Here is a 20,708-nt window from a genome sequence, read left to right as displayed (position 1 = left end):
ACTGCTGAAGTCCCTAGAAAAAAATGTCTGTCTTGCAATTCGGACTTTACAGACTACCCCTTAAAGAGAAATAAACAAATACAACTGGGATTTAATTTGAGGATCTAGCTTAACTGATCACAGATGTAGGTAAACTAATTGGAGCCATGAGCATGATGCCATTTTATTAACTTGCTCGTTCAACTAGTGGGATTCTGGCTATTATTAAGCCCCCTTTTTTTTTTTTTTTTTTGGTTTTTGGTTCATTATTTAATGCCTACTAACTACTACTGAATTCATGGTTTCAGTGACATTCGATTTATTTTTAAATGACAATCCATCTCCATGTGTGCTTCTCTTAAATATTAATTTAGGTGACCCATAATACATTTTTTGAAGGGAAAGAGGAATAAAAGAACAAGCTTCGGTTGAATGCCTGCTTTGAGGCTGGGTGAAAATGGGGCAGATTTTTTACTGACCTAACACTATTACAGCTCCTTTCCTCCAAAATATTCCCAACCAAACCATGGGTTTGATGGAAATGGGAATGAAATACAAATATATGATTTTACTTCCTTATACATCCATTGTTATTTTTCAAGAAAGAAGCTTAAGTTGTCCATGCCTCTCTCTGAAATGCACACTCCCCCTATGAGTATCAGATTAATCCAATTTTAGCTTCCAAAATAAGTCCAACATAAGTTCCACTTCTGGGACTCCTCCATGACTTCCAGACTCCTTCAGCCCACTGTGATTTCCCTTCTTTCTGTACATTTGCTTTTAACAAAACATTTATTGCATGCATATTCTGTCAGGTAGTGTGCTGGGCCCTGATGACACCAAACTAGAACTCACTAAGGTCTGAGAAGAGGAGGAAGACAGAAAAGCAAATTGAGAAATAAATACAGTACCATGAGTACCGTGAAAAAATTTGTATTTGTTGTGTGTGTAGGTGAAGGTTAAGAGGAGAATTACTTTAAAAGTTATTTTAAGAGGTAACAAATGGGGCTTCCCTGGTGGCACAGTGGTTGAGAGTCTGCATGCCGATGCAGGGGACACGACGGGTTCGTGCCCCAGTCCAGGAAGATCCCACGGGCTGCAGAGCAGCTAGGCCCATGAGCCATGGCCGCAGAGCCTGTGCTCTGCAAGGGGAGAGGCCACAACAGTGAGAGGCCCACATACTGAAAAAAAAAAAAAAAAAAAAAAAAAAAAGAGGTAACAAATGAACTGAGTTAAGGGTTAAAAATTTTCTCCTTGATAGGATTATTACTATGATTATTATTACTACATAACTGATTAAATAACAAATATACAACATATTGTTAATAATTATTAGAAATATTTCACTAGAAATAGATCTCAAACATTTTTAATAAGCTCATATATCTATACATTAATATTAAATTTTGCTAGAATAGGACATAGATCAGCATCAATTCTGTTCCTATTTTTCATTTTTATACAAATAAGATAACACACAGTATTATAAATAAGCAGATGAGAATAGAAAGAGCTTTGTAATAGTAATATTCAAATCTTTGAACTTCTTCTGGGCCATATGCCCAAATCACAGTGATCTACCATAAAAAATTATGTTTAATCAGCTGACAATTCAAGCATTCCCTCAAATTTGTTAAAAGCAAAGAATGGGGAACAACTGACCTTTAGAACAGGATTTAGAATAGTTTATGTCCAGTCAGCATATTGCCAGGAAACAATGTTCTATGAATATTTTCATATTTCTGCACAGAAAGGTCTTTCTGAACAAAATCACCCTACTAGCAACCTGGATTAAGGATGACTGAATGGCAAACAAGCCTTGAAAGTTAGATAGAGACCTCCAGAGAGATTCAGTGATATCTCTCCTAGAGGATCTGTTTACATTCCAGGGATTGCAAACCTAGAGAACACCCACTCCTCTCTCCAGAGAGGATCTACTTACATTCTAGAGCAAAGGTCTCCACCTTTATCTCCAGAGGGGAGAAGGGCCAACTGTGTGAGCTGCCCTACATAAGTTTCTAGAATTACAATGTCAGGGTCTCTCTCCTGTGGTACAAACTCTGTTATGTGCTCAGGTGACATGTAATCATTGAGTCTTGATGGGGCACTGCAGTAAAAGGAACTGATGCAAGATTTTCTGTAGTAATTAAAAATCTGCCTCTGGTCCTAAACTCTTGTGATTGTGTTTTTGTGTGTATGTACAAGCATATGCTCATAGAAGAAGACAGAGACACCACAGTTTTAGACTCACATAGATTAATTCACTGTCTCAAGTCCAATATTTCTAACTGTTCCTGTTTTGAATCCCTGAAGGTTTGACACTGCAGGGTACTATAAGGACAGGTTGTGCCTGTCTTTTATAAGGAAAAAAAGGGGGGGTGCCTCTGGTAAAGTACAGGCGGGAGGGTAATATCTAAAACTTTATTACAGGCAGATCAATTTTAACAAGACAGCATACCCTTTGGAAAGTCTATGCATATACCAGTTGGCATACCAATTAAACTAAACCTAGTGAACAAAACAAACTGCAGAGAAATGTCAAAGATAATTCTATTTTTACAAAGTAAAAATTACAAAATTAAATTTTATATTTTCAGAATTGCATGAGTCTGGTTATAAACTATTAAGAAAAGCAAAGAAATGACAAAAATTCAGGACAGTGGTTTACTTTTTGAGGGAAAAGGTATATAGTTATGGAAGGCTAAACAGGAGGCTTCAAATACGTTAGTAATGTTTCATTTTTTAAATGTTTTATTATTTCCTGTAAACTAAACACATGTCACTTTACATTTCAGTATATAAATATTTTATAATGATTTTTAACTTACCCATTTTTAAAAGTTAACTGTTGATGTCACAGCTGAGTGATGATTGAGAGGAACTTAAGTGATACCATGAGTGCCTATTTTCATAAAGCACAGCAAATAAAAATATTTTATTCATTCATCCATTCACTCTATAAATATATACTGAGCACTAATAATGTGCCATTGTGCTAAGTGCTTGTGCAAATGCTGATAAAACAGGGTGGAATGAAGGAAAGCAGCTAAAGGTTATTTCAGTAATCCAGGTGAAAGATGATGATGGCTTTGACAAGGGTGGTAGTAGTGGAGATAAGTCATCTGATACTAGTTATACTTTAAATGTAGAACCAACGGGTTTTCCTGATATTTTAGAGGTAGAATGTAAAAGAAAAAAATATTTAGTATAACTCCAAGGTTGTGACACAGCAACTGGAAAGATGAAGTTTCCATATACTCAGAGAGGTTAGAGTATAGATGAAGCAGGTGTGATGGGAAAGAAAATTTGATATCTCCATTAGATACCCAAGTGACACTGAATGTATAGGGCTGGAGTTCATGAGAGAACTATTTAGCACCAGATGTGCAGCTTACCAAGTCTGTCAACTGAAAGCATCTATTCTTGCTTGAAATTTTCATTTGAGTGTATTTCTTACTGAGATAACAACACCAAAATTTGTCTTTTGACTCAGAACTACACACACATACACACACACACACACACACACACACACACAGACGTTTTTAGTGGTAAGATATACAATTTTCTAAATATTTAACTTCAGCACAAACACATAAGGGTTATGTGCGTGTATGTGTGTGCATTTAATAAACTACAAGCTAATATGGTTTTGGCACCGATTTCAAACTTCTTCACTGGGAAATGTTGAAACATTAGTCAGTAATAGCTAAGGAAAATATCTCTGTCACCATCTAGCTCTGTATTATCTTTCCACAGACCTTGTTGTGACCCATGACATTCTGGGCTGAAATAGATATTTCTTTCTAGCATGATTTTTAAAACCAATTACAAAGTTGTTTTGAGCTCTCTGTTTGTAAGTGATCAAGTGTCAGGCTTTAAATACAGGGCCAGTTAGTTCTCTGGCTATTAGTTATCTCTAACTAATAGGTTAGATATCTCTAACTAACTAGGTTAGTTATAACTGATACAGGTTAGTTATGTCTAACTAACGCTAACTACAGGTTCTTTGATTAGTGCTATCTCCCTCACCAAACATTCTGTACAATAGCAGTTGCAACTCTGTCTCTCAGCTTTGAGTGCTAGCTCATATTCACTCTAGGTATCTTATCTCTGTCTCTGAATTGTGAAGCTATAATGGGACACATTTTACAGGTATTCTTGTTGTTGTTGTTAATAAAAACAGTAGATTCCACTGGGTTCAAATACTAACTGAAAAATGTCTCCAGCTTTGTGGAAAAGTCATGTATAACATTAGAAAAGTTGCCCTTGGCTCTAGAACTCTGAATTTTACAACTTGATTATATCTTATTTTATATAAAGTAAAACAATTTTGTGAGGTTACCTCAAGTCTAGGGTATGATTTTCAATATTGTACATGCATAAATTTATCAGTTGACACAGACATAAGATTCATTTTTATCAGGACAGTCAAATTCAGAATACCTATTTATTATTTTACATGAAAAATATAAACTCTAACAGGGTGGAACTATAGTGTCTGATTCAACTCTTTATTCTCCTGTATGTTGAGTATGTAATTGATTGTCTTTAATAATTAAAGTTACCAAATTACATCACTGAAAGACAAATTAGAATTAGGGAAACCTTTCCCTAGATTATACTTGGCTGCTGACAAATTTTTAATTTTTGGCTTTCCTTTTTCTCGTACTCACAGAGACCATCACTCATCTTGGTATGTATTATTATGTCAGAGGTGTAACATTAGTCTTTCTTGGTATCAATTATATTGAAGTAATACACATTCATTCAACATATTTCTTAATATTCACTCTGTATCCCATACTATGTTAATCACAAGAGATATGAAAATTAAAAAAATAAATAAACCCTAGCTAAAATGTATATAACTAAAATATAATTAAAACATATTAAATAACTTCATTTCATTGTGGTGCATTTGTTTTCAGATTTATGCACAAAGATCAGTGATATTAATGAGGTAGCCATAATTCTATTCCAGGAATGTTTCAAAGACATTAACTACCTATTGAAAACTGAACAAAAATGTATCAAGTACACAAGTGGTAGAAAAGCACTCCTAGGAAGAAGTATGTGAGTGCATATAAACTGTATCACATATTTTGGTCCTGCTAGAACACAAGGTAAAAGAAGGGAATTTTCAAGAGATAAAACTAAAAACAGAGGCAGGGATTTCATCTTTCTGCAGTATGAAGATAATATACCTGGGATACACAGAAGGTCTTTCCCAATCCGATAAAAATAAATTGCAATAATTTTTAAAACATTACAGTGCTCACAAATGAGTAAAGAAATCTCAGGAATAAAACAAACAAACAATTGAGAACAGTGAACTAAAACTTGAAAAATAAGAATAATCAATAAGCTCACAAAAACGCTGGGCTTGCCCTGATACCAATACCCAGAGCCTATGACAATGTGTAAGAGTTAAATACGACATTCCTGAATTAGGCAGAGCTAGTTGAAGGGTACTTAATTCCCAGGTTCAGAGAATGACCAGGATCTCAGAAGAAGCAAGAAGTTAAAGCAAATCCTCTACAGAGAAAATTAATACTGATTTAGGACTCTAGGATTCCTACTAAGTCCCAATTACACAAGGAAATAAGCCACCATAAGTGAAAGTCAGGAGATTGCCCTCTGAAGGAATTTGGATAATGGAATTGCTAAATAAGACTTTAGGGACTTCCCTGGTGGTTTGGTGGTTAAGAATCTGCCTTGCAATGCAAAGGACGCTGTTTCGATCTCTGGTCAGGAAACTAGAATCCCACATGCCATGGGGCAACTAAGCCCATGAGCCACAACTAGAGAGCCTGCATGCCGCAACTACAGAGCCCACGCGTTCTGGAGCCCGCGCACCGCAACTACAGAGCCCATGCACTCTGCAGCCCACATGCCACAGCTAGAGAGAAGCCCACACACTGCAATGAAAGATTCCGCGTGCCACAACTAAGACGCGATGCAGCAAAAAAATAAATAAATATTTTTTAAAAAGACTTTAAAAGACTTATGTTAGAAATATTTAAAGAAATATAAAATGACATTTAAAAGTCAAAAGTAAAAAAGACACTATAAAAATAGAAATATTTGATAACGAAACAAATAATTCAAATAACTGAGAAATAAGATATATAATAGTTAAATTTTTAAATAAATATATTCAATGAATTAACAGATGAGACACAGACAAAAAGAAAATTTGTCAAGTGAAAAAGGATTTGAAGAGATTACCTCAAATAAGTCACTGAGAGTCAAAAGGATAAATAATATTAACAACATTTAAGAAAAAGTAAGATAGAATGAGAAAGTTTAACATATAGCTTATCAGAGTGACAGAATAAAAGAACAGAGGGAATAAAGATACAATTCTGTGATAATGCAGAACTTTTAAGAATTGATAAAAACCATGGCTCTGCATGTATAAAAATTCATAACATGCAATAAGATAAAAATCTGTATCTGAACATGTTTTAAAGAAACTTAAATAAAATGAAGCCTTTCTTTAAAAAACATAAACTATCAAAACTGAATCAATTTCTGGCCATGAAGAAGTAACATGAAACAGACTTACTCCCCATTATTGTAAACAGCTAGAAAGCTGGACAAAACATATGAAACAACTATTTTCAGACATCTAATAACCAAAAGTGCAAGACTGTGATCACTGAGAGAAAAAAAAATAAATGAGTGTTACAACTGTCTCAGATTTCTGCTTGGAGTCACATTCCAGAACGTTGTACAGAGAGAGGAACCCCAAATAGAACCCAAGAGTCTCACTGAATTTTCTTGTCTGAGATCAAGAAACCTGAAGTAGTTGGAATTATGGATGAAAGTTTCAGTATACAGCTACAGGCTGAAAAAAATGCTTTAGAAATATTCAGAGGTCTTTTGACATTTTACTGAATACTAAGCCACTTGAGTACATGATGAAATTCTGAGAGACTGAACAAAGAAAAACTAAGAAGTGGTAAGCAACCAATTCCAAGAGTTTTATAGGGCTGGGAGATATTCAAACTCTGACCAGTAAAAGTGGAGATTCATTATTGGTCACTAATAGCATTCAGCAGAAATCCCAGAAGGGACACACCTTAGCATAAAGGATAAACTATTACTAGACTATTCTAAGCCCTCTCTAAAAAATGTTAGAAATAAACCTCAAAGGGTTTTAGCTAATCTGTAAGTAACTTTACTATTTGCAAACTAATATGCTAGAATAAAATCCAAATATTCAACAATGTAACATTCACTATGTCCCCCACAATGAAAAATAACAAGCTATGCCAATAAACATGCAGGGAGAAATATCAGAAAATAGAAACACTCTCATGAACGACGGCAGAAATTATGGAATTAGCTGACAAGGACCTTAAAACAGCCATTATAAATATGTTCCATATGCTTGATAATTAAAAAATATATACATAGACATAAGAGACATGGGAAATATAGAAAATAACTAAAAGGAACTTCTAGAAATGAAAAACAAAACAAGTGAAACAAAAGAGTTACTGCATGGGACTATTAAGAGTATAAACACTTTAGAAGAAAAGATCAGTGATCTTGGACCATAGCAACAGAAACTATCATACTGAATAACAAAGAGAAAAAAGACTAAAAACAAAATAAAAGATACTCAGTGACTTATGGGACAATGTTAAGAGGCCTAATAGATGTATAATTGGAGTTGCAAAATGTGTGAGTGTGAGGGGATGAAGGACAAAAACTGAAAAATAATGCTGAAAACTTCTTCAAAGTAGATGAACTCCATAATCGCACAAAACCAAGAAGCTAAATGGAACCAATACATGACAAACACAATGAAAATCATACTAAGACACATCATAATCAAATTATGAAAAGCCAGCAATAAAGAGAAAAAAGTAAGTGTAAGAGGGAAAAAAACATTTTGCCTACATGTGAAAGTTAATTTATCTGTCAACCTGACTGAGCTAAGGAAGGCCCAGACAGCTTGTAAAACTTATTTCTGGGTGTGCCTGTGAGGATGTTTCCAGAAGAGTTTAGCATTTGAATCAGTTGATTGAAAAGCTCACCCCGACCAATGTGAGTAGACAACATATAATTGGCTGAGGGCCTGAGTGGAACAAAAAGGTGGAAGAAGGGAGAATTTGCTCTCTTGCTTGAGCTGAGATATCCATTTTCTTCTGTCCTTATACATAGGTCCTCCTGGTTCCAGACTCTTGGACTCAAATTAGGACTTACACCATTGGCTCTCCTGGTTCTTAGGCCTCCAGCTTTGTACTGGAACTACACCACCTGCTTCCTTAGGCTTCCAGCTTGAAGACAACAAATTGTGGGACTTCTTGGTCTCCACAGTCACATGAGCCAATTCCTACAATAAATTGCCTCATTCATCTATGTATCCATCCATCCATCCATCTATCTGCCTATATAACTATCCATCTATTTATCCATCTATCCTATTGGTTCTCTTTCTCTGGAGAACACTAACACACTACAAAGATAATAATAATCACAGATTTCTCATCAAAAAATATCCAATCCAGATGAGATGGAACAACATATTTAAGCTACTAAAAGAAGCAACTTTCATATAAAATTATCCTTAAAAAGAGAAGTAAAAGACAAACAAAGAAAACTCTTTCATGGTAAACAAAAACAGAAAGAATTTGCTACCAACAGTCTTGCACTATAAGAAATATTATAGAAAAAATTTTAAGCGTAAGTAAAATTATAACATGAAAATTTGGAACTCTACTAAAGAAGGGATGGTGCTGAAAAATGTTAAGTATGTGGTAAACAGAAAATATGTTTTCTCATTTTGAATTTTGGTTTAAATTATAGTTGACTGAAATAAAAAAATAATAATATAGGGTTTATGACAAATATAAAATAAAATGTATGACAACAACGGCACCTAGAATGGGAGGAGATAATGAAAGTATACTACTGTAAAAAGTAATATAATACTGGACACTAGATTGTAATACAATAAAGATAAAATTTTAAAACCAGAACAACCGTGAAAAAAGGAAATAAATCAATATTGGAATTAAAGACACATTAAAACCTCCATTCAAAAGAAGGAAATATAAATCGTAAAAGGAAAAAATAGATGGGATAAATAGAAAACAAATAGCAAGATGGTAAATTTAAAGCTGACCAAACTGACAATTACATTAAATGTAAATGGTCTAAATACTCCAGTTAAAAGACAAATATTATTAGAATTCAAATGCAAGACCCAACTATAAGCTATAAACCTGTTTTAACTATAAACACTTGTGTAAGCTAAATGCAAATTGATGGAAAATACAGATCATGAGAACACTAAACCCAAGTAAGAATTACACTAAGGAGTTTGAATTGTATTTTATCGGCCATGTCTCTAAAATTGGATGTAAAAGATGACCTTTCCATAGGTACAAGGAACATATTAGAATTTATATTTTTATTTATTTTCTTTAAAAATGGGAAAGAAATTAAGCTTTAATTATAATCAGAATGGATGGATTAATGGGTCCCTAATTCATACTATGTGAGGTGATCAAATTATCTCCTATGGAGAAAGTTCCAAAACAGAGAAGTTTATGTGTTTACTTTTTGAGTATTTCAGAATAATGTACTGTTCATGTGCTGTTAACTGAATCATGAATTATATTTATAATTTTATCAACATTAACTATATTTAGTGTTCAGAACATAGATAAGTGGTTTAAAAAGGAACAACTCTCTATAAATATAATGCCAATAATGCAAACATAGCAATGAAAGCATGGTAGAGATGACATTTCATCAGCCACATTATGAGGTTAAAAATGATGATCTAAGAAGATGGAGATCAGCATCATGGTGGTTGGTGTGAATCATTCTTTTTCTCTCTCCACTTTGATTTACAACTAATAGAATATCCATAACTGATCAAAGTTCCTTTGCAGAGCACACCAGAACACTTCAGAAATGCATCCAAAAGTGGGTGCATTAGACCATGGTGGAGGATATAGAGTCAAGGGAGTTGCAGCAGCAGTAGCATTGGGGCAGTGGTGGTGGCAGCGACACCAACACTAATGGTAGTGGCAGCCCTTCTAGCAGAGGAAGTGGAAAGTAAAAGTCTGCCTGGACACAGGGGCTGCAGTAGAGGGTCCTGTTGCTCTTCAGCAAACAGATTTCTGAAGAGAGGTCTCCATGACCAGGGGAGGGAAAGCAAAAGGAAGAAGGCAGACAGAGAATTGAAGGAATGCATTTCATGCCATCTGCCCAAAATGTCAGCAAAAGATCTGTCCACAAACCTCTTGGACTCTTCCACTCTGAGACTCCCCCTACTGGGCAAGAACCCAAGTGCTAAGAACACACCTGTCTCAATTCTTGTCACCAGTTTTTTTTGTTTTTTTTATACCAGCTTTTGTTTTTATGGGCTCACTCCCAAATTTAGCTACAAGTTAGCACCAGTAACAGAAACCAAAAACTTGTGCTATAGTGCCACCTTCTGGAAAACAAAAGAAAGACTTCTAATTGCCAACCTGTTGGATTATTAGAATGAAAGAAAACAAAGTCTTACTTAAATAAGGTGTTTGCTAATTCAAATGCAGCAGCAGAGGAACATTTCATCAAACACTATGAAAAATCATGGTAATATGGTATCACAAAAACAAAATCACAATTCTCCAGCAACTGAAATTGGACACAGAATATTGCATTCTGATAGAGAATTCAAAATCGTTGTTATGAAGAAATTCAACAAGCTACAAGAAAACTCAAAAAGGCAATTCAATAAGCTCAGTAATAAAATTAATTAACACTTTACCTAACAGATGTAAATTCTAAAAAAGAACTAAACAGAAATTCTGGAGTCAGAAAACTCAAAAAAAAAGATGAAGAATGCATTAGAAGGCACTGAAAACAGAGCAGATCAGGTGGAAGAGCAAATAAGCAACCTGAAAGTTAGGAATTTAGAAATGATTCAAATGGAAGGTGAGAGAGAACTAAGATTTTTTTTAGAGAGAAGAAACCTTATGAGAGTTATCAGACTCCATTAGAAAATCCAACATAAAAATAATGGGTTCACCAGAAGGAAAAGAGAAGAAGGGGACAGACAGTTTATTTTAAAAAACAATAGCTGAGAACTTCCTAAACCTGGGAAAAGAACTGTATATACAAGTCCACAAAGCTAACAGAACACCTTAGTATCTCAATGCAAAAAGAACTTTTCTAAGACACATTATAATGAAACTGTCAAAGTCAATGATAATGAAGTTTAAAAACACTCAGTGAAAAAAAGAAAGTAATCTACAAAGGGACCCCCATTAAGCCACCATCAGGTTTCTCAGTAGAAAATCTACAGGCCATGAGAGTGGATTGACATGCTCAAACTATGGAAACATAAAAACTGCCATCCAAGAATACTCTATCTGACAAAGTTATCCTTCAGATATGAAGGGAAAATGAAAGCTTTCCCAGACAAAAAAGAGCTGAGGGAGTTCAAATCACCAGACTTGCCTTACAAGAAATGTTGGAGGGAGCTCTTCAAGTTGAAATGGAGACAAAGTCACACAAAACTCTGATTAAGATGATAGACAGTCGGAATTAGAAAACTATAACTCTACTTTAGAAGTGTTAAACAATTATAGCATAAACGTTAAAGGAAAAGAATATTAAAAATAACTATAGTCACTACAATTTGGTAACAAATTCACAGCTTAAAAAGATAATTTGTGACATCAAACCATAGAAAAGAAGGAGTAAAAGAATGGAACCTTTATAGGCAAATGAAGGTAAGTTGCTATAAGCAGAAAAAGGACTCTTATTTATGAGATGTTTTATGTAAACTTTATCGTAACCACAACACAAAAATCTAGAGCAGAGACACAAAACAAAAAATAGGAGACTGAACCAATCACTATGTAAAACAACCAACTTACAAAGGTAGACAGAAATAGAAGGAAAAAGAAACAACAGAGAAACAAAATAACCAGAAAACAAAAGATAAAATGGCAGTAGTATGTTCTTACACATCAATAATCATCCTAAATGTAAACAGACTGAATTCACTAATCAAAAAAACAGAGTGGCTGGATGAATTAAAAAAATAAGACCCAACTGTATGTTACCTACAGGAGACTCACTTCAACTCTAAAGACACACACAGGCTCAAGTGAAGGATTGAAGATGATATTCCAAGCAAGAAGAAACCAAAAGAAAGTGAACATAGCCATACTCATATCAGACATAACAGACTTCAAGCCAAAAAATGGTAGCAAGAGACAAATAAAGTCATTATAAAATGAGAAACGGGTCACTACATCAAGATATAACAATTGTAAATATACATGCTCCCAACACTCAGTACCAAAATATTAAGCAAATGCTAATGGATCTTAAGGGAGACCTACACAACAATACAATAATATTATATTTCAATATCCCACTATCAGGAAAGAATAGATTGCCTAAACAGAAAATGAACAATTAATGTTGGAGTTGAACCATAATTTAGAACAAATGAACTCAGCAGACATATACTGAACATTGCAACCAACCATAGCAGAATACACGGTTTTCTCAAGTGCACATGGAACTTCTCCAGGTCAGATGTATAACAGGACACAAAACAAACCTTAACAAATTCAAGAAGACTGAAATTATAGCAACTTTCTTTTCTGACCACAATGGTATAAAACTAGAAATCAACAACTATAGGAAAGTGGTAAGATGTACAAATATATGGAAACTAAACAACACACTTCTAAACAACCAATTGGTCAAAAAAGAAATCAAAAGTGAAATTAAAAATTATCTCAAAACAAATGAAAATGGAAATACATCAAATCTTGTGGAATGCAGCAAAAGCACTTTTGAGAGGAAAGTTTACAGTAATAAATGCATATATTAAGAAATTAGAAAGATTTCAAATAAAATACTTAACTTTACACCTCAGGGACCTAGACAAAAAAGACCAAATCAAGCCCAAAGTTAGCAGAAGGAAGGAAATATATAAAAATATATATATAAATATATAAATATATATATATTATATATATTATATTATATATAAAAATATAATAATAATAAGCAGAAATAAATGAAATAGAGACCAGAAAAACAATAGAAAGGAACAACGAATCTAAGAGCTAGTTCTTTAAAAAGGCAAACAAAATTGACAAAGCTTTAGGTAGATTAACCAAGAAAAAACAAGAGAAGACTCAAATAAAATTGAAGAGGGAACATTACAACTAATACTACACAGAAATACATAGGAACATCAGAGACTGCTATGAATAATTATATGTCAACAACTTACATAACCTAGAAGTACTAGATACACTTCTAGAAACACAACTTACCAAGACTCAATCAGGAAGAAATAGAAAATATAAAGAGACCAATAATGAGTAAAGAGATTGAATCAATAACAGAAACATCCCAACATAGAAAACTTCAGAACCAGACAGCTTCACTGGTGAATTACACTAAACATTTAAAGAAGAATTAACACCAACCCTCCTCAAACACTTCCAAAATATTGAGGAGGAAAGAACACTTCCAAATTCATTCTATGAGGCCAGCATTACTGTTATCGAATGCAGGTCTGTGTGCCCTATGCACAGTGAGGCCAAACGATACTGAAACATCGCAGTTTGGAGCCAAGAAAGGTTTATTGCAGGGCCATGCATGGAGATGGGTGGCTCATACCTTAAAAAACCCCAAACCCCCCAAAGGTGTCAGCAAAGCCCTTTTAAAGGCAAGGTGAGAGAGGGGCGTGGTTAGTTGTTGCAAAATTCTTGGTGTCAGATCCTTTGTCCTTATAGCTGTCCATAGGGTCAGGTCATGGTCAGGTCACAATGTTCCAGCCATAGCATCTTCGCTGGCCTTTCACACTAGCAGAGGGTCTACCTAATGCACGATCACACAGAGCATCACCACCTCCACTAGTCTGCCGGTCCACCTGTCAGTATGCCTGCCTGGCCACCTGAAACAACCCAGAGTCACCCAAAGTGAGAAGCTGAAATGTTTGCACCTGCCCGATGCAGCCACAGCCTTTCCCTTCTGTACCCCTCTTCAGTGCCCTGCTATGTCAGGACTCACTCAGCAACTGCTCTGGGGAAGGGGGCAAGAGGGCAAATGGGGGCCAGGTCCCACGGACTGCAACCAAGGGAGACTGCCACCGTGGGGACCACTGCCATGCTGACCATTGGCGAAGCAGAACAGCTAACAGCCATGGACCAATGGCCACACTCTCACCCTGCCCCTATTACATTACCTTGATACCAAAACCAGGTAAGGGTACCACAAAAAAAGAAAACTATACACCAACATCCCTGGTGAGCATAGATGTAAGAATTCTCAATAAAATATTAGCAAACTGAATTCAAGAACACAGTAAAATGATAACGCACTGTAATCAGTGGGATTTCATCTCTGGAATGCAAGGATGATTCAACATACACAAATCAATTAATGTAATATATCACATCAACAAAATCAAAAAATCACATGATCATTTCAACAGACACGGAAAAAGCATCTGACAAAATACAATATGCTTTCATGATAAAAAGCCTTTGACAGATTGGGTATAGAAAGAACATAACTCAACATAATAAAAGTCATATTTAACTAACCCACAGCTAACATTATACTCAATGGAGAAAAACTGAAAGCTTTTCCTCTAAGATCAGGAGCAAGACAAGAATGCCCACTCTCATCTCTCTTATTTAATATAGTACTGGAAGCCCTAGACAGGGCAATTAGGCAAGACAAAGAAATAAAAGACCTCTAAATCAGAAAGGAAGATGCAAAGCTATTGCTTTCTGCTGATGATATGATTTTATATATAGAAAATTCCAAAGAGTCAACAAAAAAACTGTTGAAACTAATCAACAGCTTCAGTAAAGTTGCAGGATACAAAAGCAACAAACAGAAATCAGTTGCATTCCTTTACACTAACAATGAACCATCTGAAAAAGAAGTAAAACTATCCCTTTCACAATAGCATCATAAACAATAAAATACTTAGAATTAAATTTAACCAAGGAAGTGAAAGATCTGTACAATTAAAACTACAAGACTTTGAGAGAGTGGCACTGACATATAAACACTACCAAATGTAAAATAGATAGAGGGAAGCAGCTGCATAGCACAGGGAGATCAGCTCAGTGCTTTGTGACCACCTAGAGGGGTGGGATAGGGACAGTGGGAGGGAGATGCAAGAGGGAGGGGATATGGGGATATAAGTATACATATGGCTGATTCACTTTGTTATACAGCAGGTACTAACACAACATTGTAAAGCAATTATACTCCAATAAAAATGTTAAAAGAATTTTTTAAAAATATCAGAATGATACCTAAAAAAGAAAAAAACTACAAGACTTTGCTGAAAGAAATCAAAGATGACACAAATTTTTAAAAATCCCATTTTCATGGATTGGAAGAACTATACTGTTTAAATATCCATGCTGCTCAAAGCCATCTACAGATTCAATGCAATTCTCATCAAAATATCAGTTATTCTTCACAGAAACAGAAGAAACAATCATAAAATTTGTGTGGAACCACAAAAGACCTTGAATAGCCAAAGTAATCCTGAGAAAAAAGAACAAAGCTGGGGGTATCATGCTTCCTGATTTCAAACTATACAACAAAGCCAGAGCAATAAGAACAGCACAAAAATATACATATAAACAAATGGAACAGAACAGACAGCCCAGAATTAAATCCTGGCATATACAATCAACCAATATTCAACAAGGAAGCCAAGAGCACTGGATAAGGAAAGGATAGTGTTCTCAACAATTAATGCTGGGGAAACTGGAGAAATACATGCAGAACAGTAAAATTGGATCCCTATCTCACACTACTCATAAAATATTAACTTGAAATGGATCAAAGACGTAAACATAAAACCTGATATCATAAAACTCCTAGAAGAAAATATGGGGAAGAAGCTCCTTGATATTGATCTTGGCAACGATTTGGGGGACATAATGCCAAAAGCACAAACAACAAAGGCAAGAATCAACAAATGGGACTACACCAAATTCAAAAGCTTCATACAGCAAAAGAAACAACAAAATGAAAAGACAACCTACAGAATGGGAGAAAAAGTTTGTAAACCATATATCAGATGAAGGGTTAATATCCAAAATATACAAAGAACTCATACAAGTTAATAACAAATACAAACACACACCCAATTTAAAAATGAGCAAAAGAACTACATAGATATTTTCCAAAGAGGACATCAAAATGGCCAACAGGCTCATGAAAAGATCTTCAACATTACTAATCATCAGGGAAACGCAAATCAAAACCACAATGAGATACCACCTCACACCTGCTAGAATGGCTAGCATCAAGACAAGAGAGAGCAGGTGCTGGCAAGGATGTGGTGAAAAGGGAGCCCTTATAACACTGTTGATGGGAATGTAAACTGGTCCAACCACTGTGGAAAACAATAAGGAAATTCCTCAAAAAATTAAAATCAGATCTAACAAACAATCTAGCAATTCCACTTCTGGGTATATGCCCAAAAGAAATAAAAACAGGATTTTGAAGAGATATATGCACTCTCATCTTTACTGAAGTATTATTCACAACAGTCAAGATATGGAAACAACCTAAATGACCATCAGTGGATGAATGGATAAAAAAGATGTGCTATATATATATACAGTTGAATATTATTCATGTGTGAGAAAGAAGGATATCCTGCCATCTGTGACAATATGGATGGAACTCAAGCACATTATGCTAAGTGAGAAGTCAGACAAAGAAATACAAGTACGATATGATATCACTTATACATGGAATCTAAAAAAGCCAAGCTCATAAAAAATAGAGAGTAAAACGCTGGTTACCAGGGGATGGGTAGATAAGACTGATGCTGTTAAGAGAACAAACTTGCAATGATCTAATTCACAGTATTAATGAATATAAACAACAATATTGTACTATAATTATGTAATGTGATAAATATCACTACAACAGCAATCATATTACAATATTATGTATCAAAGTAACAAACTATACACAATGTTATATGTCAAATATATTCACTATAAAAAGATCTGACATGAAGACAAGCAAAATAAATTAAAATTAATAAGGTTATTTAAAAAAAAAAAAAAAAAACCTCTGAGGAAGTAATCGAAAAAAAAAAAATTAATAAGGTTATTTTAAATATGGACTTGTAACTACCATCATTAGTAGTTAATCTTGCTCTAAATTTAGTTTACCTTGAAATATTACCTAATAAGAGTGGTAAAGCATCTACAAATATTTTACATTGAATTTTTGTCCTCTTGTTTTTCTATTCGGAAGAATCTTTGATCATTTTGATCAACAGGACTGTGCAATAAGTATGGAAAATATTGGCATAATCATTGGACAATCTTTGAAAGGCTTTCAACAGTGCAGTTGCATGGCCATATTTTCACTTCGAAAGCTAAGAATGGAATAAAATATAGGCAAAAAGCTGAGTTCAGAGGATGCTGCAGTAACTCAGCCAGGAGATAATTAGGACCTGAAATAAGGAAGTAGGAGTAAGAAGAGGCTGTTTTGTGAGCACTTTGGACCATGGAATTAAGAAATGTGATTGATGGACCTGAGGCAAGTACAATGCTGAGACTAAGGTGCAATCAAGGAGAACTGCCAACTCCCTAGGTTTGGTGAACGAGTGTGGTTGGTGTACATCCCGATGTACCTTAGGGAGATGTGAAAAACTCCCCTAACTCCTTCATAAAGAGTTCAGATCACATCATTTTTAAATTGAGGTATAACTGACAGGTAACATCATATTAATTTGAGGTGTACCACATAATGATTTGATATTTGTATATACTGCAAAATGATCACCACAATAAGTCTAGTTAACATCCATCACCATACAAGTTACAATTATTTTTCTTGTAATGATAACCTTTAACATCAGAATGCATTCTATACATTGCTAATCATATTGTTTTATATGGAGCTATTAAGTGTAATTATAAAGAGATAATCTCTGACTTACAAATCAATTTAGTTTAATATACATTTGTTGAAGATCTAGTGGATATCTGTTCATCAGCTCAGTATTGAAATTTGAGAAACATGTTCCACTTGGGGTTGTATCATTAACTGATGATGGATATGTATATTGCAACACTATTTATTATACATTTATTGTATATATGTCCACATTTTTCACTCATCATTCCTTTACTAGACTATTATATAATAAAGAACAAATATGAAAAAAGACTGTTTTGGGCTTCCCTGGTGGCAAAGTGGTTAAGAATCCACCTGCCGATGCGGGGGAGACAGGTTCGAGCCCTGGCCTGGGAAGATCCCCCATGTCATGGAGCAACTAAGCCCATGTGCCACAACTACTGAGCCTGTGCTCTTGAGCCCGTGAGCCACAACTACTGAGCCCATGTGCCACAACTATGGAAGCCCACGTGCCTAGAGCCTGTGCTCCACAACAGGACAAGCCACTGCAATGAGAAGCCCACACCCCACAACGAAGAGTAGCCCCCGCTCACCACAATTGGAGAAAGCCCACATGCAGCAACGAAGACCCAACGCAGCCAAAAATAAATAAATAAATTTATTTTTTTTAAAAAAAGACTGTTTTAACCAGAAACCTATAGTCATAAAAATGTCTATACAATATATTTACTGTTTTCCTTGCATTTTGCCATGCTGCCATTCTCCTTTTGCAAGCACTTTTGTCTGTCTTTTCTCACAGCCTCTGAGTGGAAAAAGCTACAATTATTTATGATACAACAATAAGTGAGTCTGAAAAGCAGAATGAACTTAAGCCAAAACAAGTGAAAGATTACTACTGCCAGTGAAAAACACAGCCTAAAAATATATAACTACTAAAATGAGAAAAACAGACAGCACAGAATAAGAAGGGAAATGGGGCAAAGGAAAAAGAGGTGGCGTATGCCACAGTGAAAAAAAGACATGGGTCTCTAGTCTTCCTGAACTCTGACCATGACCTTGGTAAAGCTATCACATTGCTTGCCTGAAATTACATAATAACCTGATTGGTGAAAGTAAGTTATTATGTATGCTTCGTATTACTACGAAAAGAAAAAAAAATTTAAATTATTTTTGAAGAACACCTGGAGCATATCCTTTGTACACCTGTGGATAAGAGACACCTACTCTGCAACTATTTAACAAAGAGAAGAACACTGAGAAAGTTTCTTCTTTCCTTTTTGGCTCCTAATCATTTCAGAAATTCCTGACATAAGTAATTAGGCAAAAATAAAATGCAAAAGGAATTCCTACTGGCATTTGGCAATATAAATATTACGTGTACAGGGATGATGTTTTGTTAACATCCTGCAATCCCCTGTTTTCAATTTCCTCCATTCTTTTATATAGTAAAGTTTTAGTTATGCCTCCAGATACAGGGTAAATTAGGCAAAAAAGTTTAAAGCCCTGTCTTCTTAATTACTCTCCTTTTAAACATCTTAAGAGTCCATTTAATTGGTTCCTTCAGGAACCAATTTAAACCAGTTTAAATAGAACGGCACTAACGAATTTACATGTAACAAAATGTTTGAGGTAAGACTCAGAAATAGTGAAATTATGCCCTATTTGTCTGGTCTTACTTGGATTATCCATTTTCCAATCTATAGGAACAAGTATTTAATTTTCCAATTCTTTCTTGATTCGTATTCCCTATGACCAAAAAAAAGGGGGAAGGGGCAACTCTCAGAGAGATTATTCTACCATCTATGTGACAATAGTAACTTTACACATTCTTCTTAAATTCTTTTCTGATTTTCAGTTTTCTTTAAACAGAATGTCATCCTTATCCACATTTTTATTATGTATCATAGCCAACTGAAATATCACTTTTAAAAGATTTACCGAATGCATAAACAAAATGTGATACACACACAGGAATATTATTCAGCCTTGAAAAGGAAGGAAATTCAACATGGATGAACCCTGAGGACATGACCTAGCAGCTGAGGACACACTGAGTGAAATAAACCAGTCACAAAAATACAAATATTATACGATTCTACTTACATGAAGTACTTGAGGTAGTCAAGTTTACGGCAACAGCAGCTTGCGGACACTCACAGGGACGGCATCTTCCCCAGGGCGCAGGCGGGTTCGGGTTCCCAACGCTGTCGGCCCGGCAGCCTCCGTCTGTGCAGATTCAGCCACAACACGGCAACTGTCTTTATAAGGAATATGGTAGATTCTTCACATGAAACCTCCACTAACTCAGAGTTGTTGCACAAGGAAACCTCACACACGCTCCACACTCCTGCCGGGAGCCCCTTTGTGCTGTGGCGGCGCCCCCCGTGCCCCCGCCCGCGCCGACCCCAGTAGGTACAAATCCCAGCACAGCCAGGCGTAGCTTCTCTCCAACCTCCTGCTGCTGCGCACACAGCCGGCGCAGGCATTTAAAACCAGGCACGTCATCAAGAGGCGCCGCAAGGACTGTTCACCCAGAGAAGAGGCGTAGAAGCCGGTTCAGCTGCTACAAAACGAACCCAAAGCACAAGCAGGCAGATATACTGCCTTTGGCTGTGAAATAATGTGTTAAGTTGTATCATTTCCTTGGGAAATGGTGTTACCCTAATGAAAGAAAAATAAGATTTAAACTTTCTGTTGTATTAAAAAAAAAAAATCATAGGAGCAGAAAGTAGGACGGTTGCTGCCAGGGGCTAGGGGAAGAGGCGAATGGGAAATTGCTAAATGATTACAGAGTTTCAGTTTTGCAAGGTGAAGAGTTCTAA

General features: G+C 35.4%; 1 long non-coding RNA gene across 1 annotated transcript in view; it reads right to left on the bottom strand.

Annotated features, from left to right (window-relative positions):
• The window catches only part of LOC136794397 (uncharacterized), a 304,826-nt gene extending 284,480 nt beyond the window's left edge, over positions 1-20,346 (bottom strand). The window contains exon 1 of the long non-coding RNA XR_010841129.1: positions 19,990-20,346. This is a non-coding gene — a long non-coding RNA (uncharacterized lncRNA). The remainder of the gene's footprint in view (positions 1-19,989) is intronic.
• Positions 20,347-20,708: the final 362 nt, after the last annotated feature.

The sequence above is a fragment of the Kogia breviceps genome, chromosome 6 (genome assembly GCF_026419965.1).
Source record: "Kogia breviceps isolate mKogBre1 chromosome 6, mKogBre1 haplotype 1, whole genome shotgun sequence".
Classification (NCBI taxonomy): domain Eukaryota; kingdom Metazoa; phylum Chordata; class Mammalia; order Artiodactyla; family Physeteridae; genus Kogia; species Kogia breviceps.
The sequence above is the reverse complement of the archived record's forward strand: the minus strand, read 5'-3'. Positions and strand labels throughout refer to the sequence as shown.